An 8,860-nucleotide genomic window follows, 5' to 3' on the forward strand; every position below is an offset into this window, starting at 1 on the left:
ATCTCGTGAAATCAGTATAAGATTGCTTCATTTCCAAAGTCCACTTAGGCTCAGAACTTTCCATATTCTCCTACAGGTTCTCAGAATTTTACATGGCTCCCTCTTCCTCTAATTCTTGCATCCTGGCATACACTCTATTTTACCTCGAAGAATCGAATCTCTTCACCAGTTATGACAGGGTTTCTCTTTCCAAGAATTTAGAGGTTTTGTGGGAGAGTTAAAGGTTTCAGGGAATAGTCATAGCCTTCCACCAATTCCCTGGCTTCTTTCTCTCCTCTCCTATTCTTTCCTACCTTTCAGGAACGAAGCCCATTTCTCTTCTTGCCTTGTACATAGCATTTTAATAGGCTAATATGCATGATCTAACTTGTGGTAGAGGCTACTACTGATCCCCATATTTGTTCTTCCCTTCTTCCATAGTATTAGTAGAATATTTGAGTGCCAAGGTTAACAATACATCTCCTAGCTTCCTGTGCAGCCAGATATAATTGTATGACCATCACTAGCCAATGTGATGTAAGCAAGAACTGAAGTATACACCATCTGGGTTTTTCCCCCCTGAAAGGAATGAGCCTGTCCTCCTTTTCATTTTCCCCAGACGCTTAACCAGTTGAGCCACCCAGGCGCCCCTCTCTTCTTTTTAATCCATTTTTATTTTGGGTTTCTGTTTCTGCTGCTGAGTCTATATTCTAATCCATGCAATGCCCTTCAAGCTTCCTCCCTTCTCACCAAGGCGTTTCTTAAAAATACGAAGAGGAACTCTGGTGAGCCAAATTTTCTCCCCCTCTTTATATTTATATATGAAACTTTCTGTACAAGGGGAATATGAGTGATATTTTTTTTTAAAGATTTTATTTATTTATTTGAGAGAGAATGAGATAGAGAGAGAGCATGAGAGGGGGGAGGGTCAGAGGGAGAAGCAGACTCCCTGCTGAGCAAGGAGCCCGATGCGGGACTCGATCCTGGGACTCCAGGATCATGACCTGAGCCGAAGGCAGTCGCTTAACCAACTGAGCCACCCAGGTGCATATGAGAGTAAAGGTACTTCAGGTGGAAGAAAATTTCATAAGGAAATATTCAGGAAAGTGCAAAGAATTTCTAGGGAATAACACGTGCAGTTTGGGTGGCGCATAGGGGAATTCGGAAAGCAAAGCTGGACATGTGACTTGGCTGGGTTAAGTTAATGGAGGCATGCATCAGTTCATCTTTGTTGCTTTGTCATGTAACAACAACATCCCCCCCTCAAAAAAAAAAACAACTTTTAGTGCGTTAAAACAATTATTTACTCACTACTTAATGGGTCTGCAATTGGGGCTGGCAGCAGCTGGTTAGTTTTTCAGCTGTTTTCCTTGGGTTTACTCATGCAGCTGAAGTCAGCTGGAAGATCAGCTGGGATGGCCTCATTCACATGTCTAGTTGATAGGTTGATGGTGGCTGTGGCTCAGTTCTCCATGTTGTCACATCAGCTGTCTGTCTTGGGCTTGTTCATCTAGAAGCCATGTCCCAAGAGCAGCAAAGAAGGCAAGACCCAAAGCTCAAGCACTTTCTAAGCCTCCAATTGTTTCACATTAGTAAGTCACTAACGGAGCCCATATATGAATTAGAGGAAAAGATTTCACTTCTTGATAGGAAGAATTGTAAATTATCAGGGGACAGTATTTTGCAATCTGCTAGGACCTTGGATACTAAGCTAAGAAATTTGGACTTTTTAATTGGTAGACAGTGAGGAAGGAAGGGCACAGACTTAAGAGATCAACCCTAGATGTAGCCAAAAACTGTATTTTTGAAAATCGTCTTTATTTTTTAGAACAGTTTTAGATTTGTAGAAAAATGAAGATGATACAGAGTCCCCATATGTCCCATACCCAGTATCCCTTGTTAATAACATCTTATATTAATATGGTATATTTGTTAAAATTAATGAACCAATATTGATATGTTTTTATTAGCTAATACATACTGTATGTAGATTTCCTTTTTATAATTTTATCTTATTTTATTTCATCATAATAAGTGCATTCTGTAATCTCGATCCCTTATTTCACCCATGCCGCCACCTATCTCCCCTCTGGTAAAGGGGAGGTAGGTTAACAGCTGGTTAACAGATGGTTATCTGTTCCCTATAGTTAAGAGTCTTTTTCTTGGTTTGTTTCTCTCTCTTCTTTCTTTTCCTTTGCTCATTTGTTTCTTAAATTCCATATATGAATGAAATCATATGGTATTTGTCTTTCTCTGACTGACTCATTTCACTTAGCATTATATTCTCTAGCTCCATCCATGTTGTTGCAAATGGCAAGAGTTCATTCTTTCTTACGGCTGAATTATATATCTACAGTGGGATATATATCACATCTTCTTTATCCATTCATCTATCGACGGACACTTAGGCTGCTTCCGTAGTTTGGCTGTTATAAATAATGCTGCAATAAACAGAGGGATGCATGTATCCCTTTGAATTAGTGTCTTTGTATTTGTTGGGTAAATACCCAACAGTATGATTATTAGATGATAGGGTAGTTCTATTTTTAATTTTCTGAAGAAACTCCCATCGTTTTTGCCAGAGTGGCTGCACCAGTTTGCTTTCCCATTAAGAGTGCATCAGGGTTCCTTTTCCTCCACATCTTCACCAACACTGTTGTCTCTTGTGTTGATGATTTTAGCCATTCTGACGGCTGTGAGGTGATATATCTCCTTGGCGTTTTGATTTGCATTTCCCTGATGGTAAGTGATGATGAACATCTTTTCATGTATGTTGACCATCTGTGTGTCTTCTTTGGAGAAATATCTGTTCATGTCTTCTGCCCATTTTTTAATTGGATTGTTGGTTTTTTGGGTGTTGAGTTGTACCAGTTCTTTATATATTTTGGATACTAACCCTTTATTGGATATATCATATGCAAATATCTTCTCCCATTCAGTAGGTTCCCTTTTAGTTGTGTTGATTGTTTCCTTCACTGTGCAGAAATTTGTGTTTTGATGTAGTCCCAATAGTTTACTTTTGCTTTTATTTCCCTTGCCTGAGGAGACATATCTAGAAAAATGTTGCTTTGGCCGATGTCTGAGACATCACTGCCCGTGCTCTTTTCTATGGTTTCAGGTCTCACAGTTAGGTCTTTCATCCCCTTTGAGTTTATTTTTGTGTATGGTGAAAGAAAGTGGTCCAGTTTCATTCTTTTGCATGTGGCTGTCCAGTTTTCCCAATACTGTTTGTTAAAGACACTGTCTTTTTCCCACTGGATATTCATTCCTCCTTTGTCAAAGATTAATTGACCATATAATTGTGGGCTTATTTCTGGGTTTTCTATTCTGTTCTATTGATCCATGTGTCTATTTTTATGCCCATACCAGGCTGTTTTGATTGCTATAGCTTTGTAATAGAACTTGAAGACTGGAATTGTGATACCTCCCGTTTTGTTTTTCTTTTTCAAGATTGTTCTGGCTATTTGGGGTCTTTTGTGTTTCCATACAAATTTTAGGATTGTTTGTTCTAGTTCTGTGAAAAATGTTGTTGGTATTTTTTTAAAAGATTTTATTTATTCATTTGAGGGAGAGAGATACAGAGAGAGAGAACATGAGCAGGGGGAGAGGCAGAGGGAGAGGGAGAAGCAGGCTCCCCGCTGAGCCAAGAGCCCAATGTGGGGCTCAATCCCAGGACCCTGGGATCATGACTCAAGCCACAGGCAGACGCTCAACTATCTGAGCCACCCAGGCACCCCACTGTTGGTATTTTAATAAGGATTGCATTAAATGTGTAGATTGCTTTGGGCAGTATAGACATTTTAACAATATTTCTTCTTCCAACCCGTGAGCATGGGATGTCTTTCCATTTCTTTGTGTCATCTTGAATTTCTTTGTTCAGTGTTTTATAGTTTTCAGAGTATAGGTCTTTCACCTCTTTGATTAAGTTTAGTCTTAGATATTTTATTATTTTTTGGTGTAGTTGTAAATGGGATTGTTTTCTTAACAATCATGAGCATTTATTATATACTTTGGGTTATAATTTAATACTAATCTTTATTTTCTTGCTCAAATTGTTTCAGCTTTGATGACTAGGAGCTATTTCAGTTGGCATGCCCCTATCTACATAGGCTGATGTTGCCTAGGCTGCACAAGTATCAGAAGCAGATTGCATAAGGCATGGAAGGCAAAAAGGGAAGTTTGCATGAGGACAACTGAAGGGTGGTGGGCAATAAGTTAAGACTTAGCCCTTTTTCTTTTGAGTTGGAGAGAATAAGAAGAATTATTCTGTTATAGCAGATTTCAAGGTTGAAGACATCATCAGGGAAAACCCAGATGTTGACTATGTTATTATAACCAAAAAATACGGGGCGCCTGGGTGGCTCAGTTGGTTAAGCGACTGCCTTCGGCTCAGGTCATGATCCTGGAGTCCTGGGATCGAGTCCCGCATCGGGCTCCCTGCTGAGCAGGGAGTCTGCTTGTCCCTCTGACCCTCCCCCCTCTCATGCTCTCTCTATCTCAGTCTCTCTCTCAAATAAATAAATAAAATCTTTAAAAAAAAAAAACAAAAAAAACAAAAAACAAAAAATACTTCTAGAAAAGTTTGAAGGTGCAGAGAGTTTTTACAGTTGAACAGGGATGCAGTAGAATGCAATAGGAGGAGATAATAAAGTGTCTGGCAGAGGTAGAGGACTATGAAAGAGGGAGGGAGAAAGATGGAGATACAGCTTCATGAATCCAAAGGGTACTTATCCCATGTTGCAGTATCTCAGTATGAGCCCCAAACAAGGGATTTGATAGTTAAATGAATGAATAAAAATATCTTTTGACAAATGGTAAATTAGCAACTAATAATTGTTTGCTCAAATAATTATTTAGGACAAGAATGAATGAAGAGCATATGCTGCCTGTTTGAGCTATCAGTACTTAGATGAGCTGTTGACAAAAATGGAAGGATATTAAATTAGAACCATGATCTCGCATAATGCATCAGAGAGTACTGGGAACGCTGGTACTTTAAATCTTCGATAGACAAATGGGTAGAGAAGATGTGGTCCATATATACAATGGAATATTACTCAGCCATCAGAAAGGATGAATACCCAACTTTCACTTATTTGTGGAACATAAGGAATAGCATGGAGGACATTAGGAGAAGGAAGGGAAAAATGAAGGGGGGCGGGAATCGGAGGGGGAGATGAACCATGAGAGACTATGGACTCTGAGAAACAGACTGAGGGTTTTAGAGGGGAGGGGGTGGGGGGATGTGTTTGCCCGGTGATGGGTATACCGCATGGAGCACTGGGTGTAATATGAAAACAATGAATTGTGGATCACCACATCAAAAACTAATGATGTATTATATGGTGACTAACATAACATAATAAAATAAAATTAAAAAAAATATTCACGTGAAAAGTCATAATGCGAATAACTTCTTACAATAGGTGAAAAAGTTATATAATAATATATGGGCTATGTCATTATACTTTCTTAGGTTGGGGAGAAGGAATTATGATGGTTCTCTCTTTCTTCCACCATAGTCTACATTCCCAAAATATTTTGGTACATGTGTCACTTTGGGTTTTCACGGGGGAAGAAATGGAAGGTAGGAAGAATGTTCTGAAAAGCAGAGACAGAATTACATTGAAGAAAAAGAATAACCTTCCTTACTTTTCATCTGTTATTTTCCCCTGCTTCTCCCCACCAGCACTGAAGAACTGGATTTAGATGACCTATACCCAAAGAGATCAAAGATCTCTATGTGCCTTCTTTGAGCAGCACAATGAGAATAGAATCAGAAACTGGATCTAAACTCAACTTTGAAGACAGAAACATCTGAAATTTTTGAGATGAAGACTGGACAATTTAAAGTGACCCAAAATAACGTAATAGTTGTCTCCTGCAGGGAACAATCTTTATACATCTGGGCCAGAAGTTTGCATCTCTTATTTAATGTTATCTTCTGTCATTTACTCTTACCTGTCCTTGGGCAGGTTAATTTGCACTAGAAACTTTCTTTTTTTTTTTTTTAAGATTTTATTTATTTATTTGACAGAGAGAGAGACAGCGAGAGAGGGAACACAAGCAGGGGGAGTGGGAGAGGGAGAAGCAGGCCTCCCGCCGAGCAGGAAGCCCGATGCAGGGCTCGATCCCAGGACCCTGGGATCATGACCTGAGCCGAAGGCAGACGCTTAACGACTGAGCCACCCAGGCGCCCCTAGAAACTTTCTTTATTCGTGGCATTCTGAAAAACTTAAATACAATCTGTGTATGTAGGTCTTCTCCCTGGTTTTATTTTTTATTCAAAATAGAAGCAATCTCAAACTTACAGAATAGTTGGCAGTACGGTATAATCAACTTTTTTTTCCTAAGCCATTTGAGAGTAAGTTGCTAATGTGATATACCATCACCCATGATTACTTTTGTGTATATTTCCTACAGTGATATTTTAGTGCAGGATAGTATTTAGAAATCAAGAAATGGGTACTAGGTGTGGTTATAACTATTGGAATGTTGCTGTTTCCAGGTCTCTCAGTGGATAGAAATTTATACATGTCTTCAGAAAGAGACTTGTACAACAATAGTTATGCAGCTTTATTTATAAAAGTTCAAAGCTGGAAATAGTACAAATATCTCCCAACAGGAAAGTGCATGAAAATTGTGGTGTATTCATACAATAAAATACTGCATAGCAAACATTTTTTTTAAAAAGAGAAAGAAAGAACAAATGATACATGCTGTCACATGGATAAATCTCAAAATCATTATGTTGAATGAAAGAATCTAGATACAAACAAGAATACTCTGCATGAATCCATTTATATGAAGTTCAAGAACATGCAAAGCTAACCTATAGCAATTGACCAGAACAGTGCTGCCTCTAGAGAATGGAATTGAGTGGGAACTCAAAGTAATTTGTTGCCATTATGGAAATATTCTATCTCTTCTTTGGGATGTTGGTTCTACAGTATGCCCATTGGACTGTACATGTAAAATTTGTGCATTTCATTGTATGTAAATTTTAACTCAATTAAAAAAAATAGTGGTGGGCTGATTAGGCTTTGTAGAGAGGATTTTATGCCTTATCTTTCTTGGCAACTGTTATGTAAGTTTGAGCATGGAAGCCATGAGTTAAGAATGGCAAAATAAAAAGATAGAGTTTAAGTCCTTCATGACTTTGTAGGACCACATAGCATTAGTAGACTGTGTAGTTCCAGAATGTGTGTGTGTGTGTGTGTGTGTGTGTTTGTGAGAGAGATTGAGAGCCTAATGGGTTTAAGTCATTATAGTTGAGCCTCAGTTCGAGCAGCCTAAGCCATTCCCTAACCACTATACTTCCCCTGATCTCTTTTTCCCTCATCTTGTTTGGTTAGGAGTACATTATTTCTCAACCTAAATGTACTATCAATCCTGAGGGAGAATTAAATAGTATTTCATATGACAGTAATTGCCTGTTCCTAAAGCATGTTCCACAGAATGTTCTTGTCACAGGAAGAAATTCCATATTCAAAAAAACCAGATTAACCTTTTATATGTGAATTGTTATAAATTATTGAGAATTGTAAATTCCCACCAGGGGAATGCACTCTACTCATTTCGCAAATATTTCTTGGCCACCCAAGCTTTTTTTCAGTGGTGTATCTGGCTGTATTGGAATATAAGTTTGGAAACATCATCCTTCAAGTGTGCAACTTGGAAACAACACTTCTTGGGATTTGCCATCTTCCCCACCCACCCCTCCCTACTTCAACAGGGTGTGTAGCTTGTTTGAATTTGCTGTCGTAGACCAGTCCTACTTAAAGAATGTGTTTCCTACCTTGCCAGAACTATAGAAACCTCTCTAACTAAGACAGAGCATTTTAATTTTTTTAAGTACTGTTAGTGCAGAGGCCTCACATCTTCTGTCCTGCCTGCTTTGCCCTTCCATTTCCGTTCCCTTTGCTCTCCTTGTTCCTGAGATCTGGGATCCAGAGTCTCTGAAGATGCTGCACATGTGTGTGGCCAAAGTGTAGCAGGCAGCATTTATAACAGACAGGGGTATGAAAGGTGCCCTCTGGGATGTCCAATGAGGCAGCCCCGGTTCTATTCTGACCCTTTGTGTCCCACCTGCACCCATTTTCTGCCTGACCCTATCTTCTGGGGTTCACTGTTCCTGAACTGTGATTTCTGTTTGCTTCTCTAGTTTCTGACTGATCTTGGTTTTCTCATCCTTACTTTCATTTTAGATATGTTTTTGAGCTTCTGACAGGTTGGTCTGGGAACTGACTATGGCTAAAATAAACTGGTATTCCCATATCCAAATATCCGAGTACTAACGCTTCTCTGTTACCTCCCCTTTCCTCACAGATGCACTCCTGCTTGAAACAGTCTTTTGCCCAGATGACACTTTGGAGACATGTGAAGAAAGGCTAACTAAAGAGGAATTTTTAAAATTCAAGATTACTCTGTGTTGTGAATATTTGAAGGTGAAGGTGAAATTCTTTCCTCCTCAGTCAGACATTAGATTGTCTGTTGAGAATTAAAAGTTTAAAAGGATCACAGGACAGAATAGCAAAATCTTCTCTAAAGGGAAGGAATTGTTTGCTCAGCAGGTGACATTGAACTGTAACCTGATTGAGTATATTTAGTAGCTAAAGAAAATAGTGTCAGGCAGATGGTGTGGGGCCTTGGCTAGCCCTGAGATTTCAGAAAAAGAAAGATCACAGGGGCAAAGATTGACTATACCTAGGGACAAGAGACCTTGACCCAGAGGGAGCATAGAACTGACACTACTCATTCCAAGGTTATGATCCCCAAGAAACCTTTTGATTATAGTCTAGCTGCCCGTACAGTGATCCTGTGGGTAAAGAATGCATGGACTGTAGCAACGAGTGGCAGTGAACACGTTTCTTTGCAAATT

The 8,860-nt window shown here is 39.2% G+C and overlaps 1 long non-coding RNA gene across 2 annotated transcripts in view; it reads left to right on the top strand.

Annotated features, from left to right (window-relative positions):
* Positions 1–1,432: 1,432 nt before the first annotated feature.
* Positions 1,433–8,860, top strand: part of LOC123835619 (uncharacterized) — a 42,026-nt gene continuing 34,598 nt past the window's right edge. The window contains exons 1-2 of one of the 2 annotated variants that reach the window (XR_010406549.1): positions 1,433–7,715; positions 8,308–8,426. This is a non-coding gene — a long non-coding RNA (uncharacterized LOC123835619). The remainder of the gene's footprint in view (positions 7,716–8,307; positions 8,427–8,860) is intronic. The other variant, XR_010406548.1, reaches the window with a different exon arrangement.

This window comes from Mirounga angustirostris, unplaced genomic scaffold (genome assembly GCF_029215605.1).
Source record: "Mirounga angustirostris isolate CCGP_5_RB_7025 unplaced genomic scaffold, mMirAng1.0.hap1 SCAF_12, whole genome shotgun sequence".
Lineage (NCBI taxonomy): Eukaryota > Metazoa > Chordata > Mammalia > Carnivora > Phocidae > Mirounga > Mirounga angustirostris.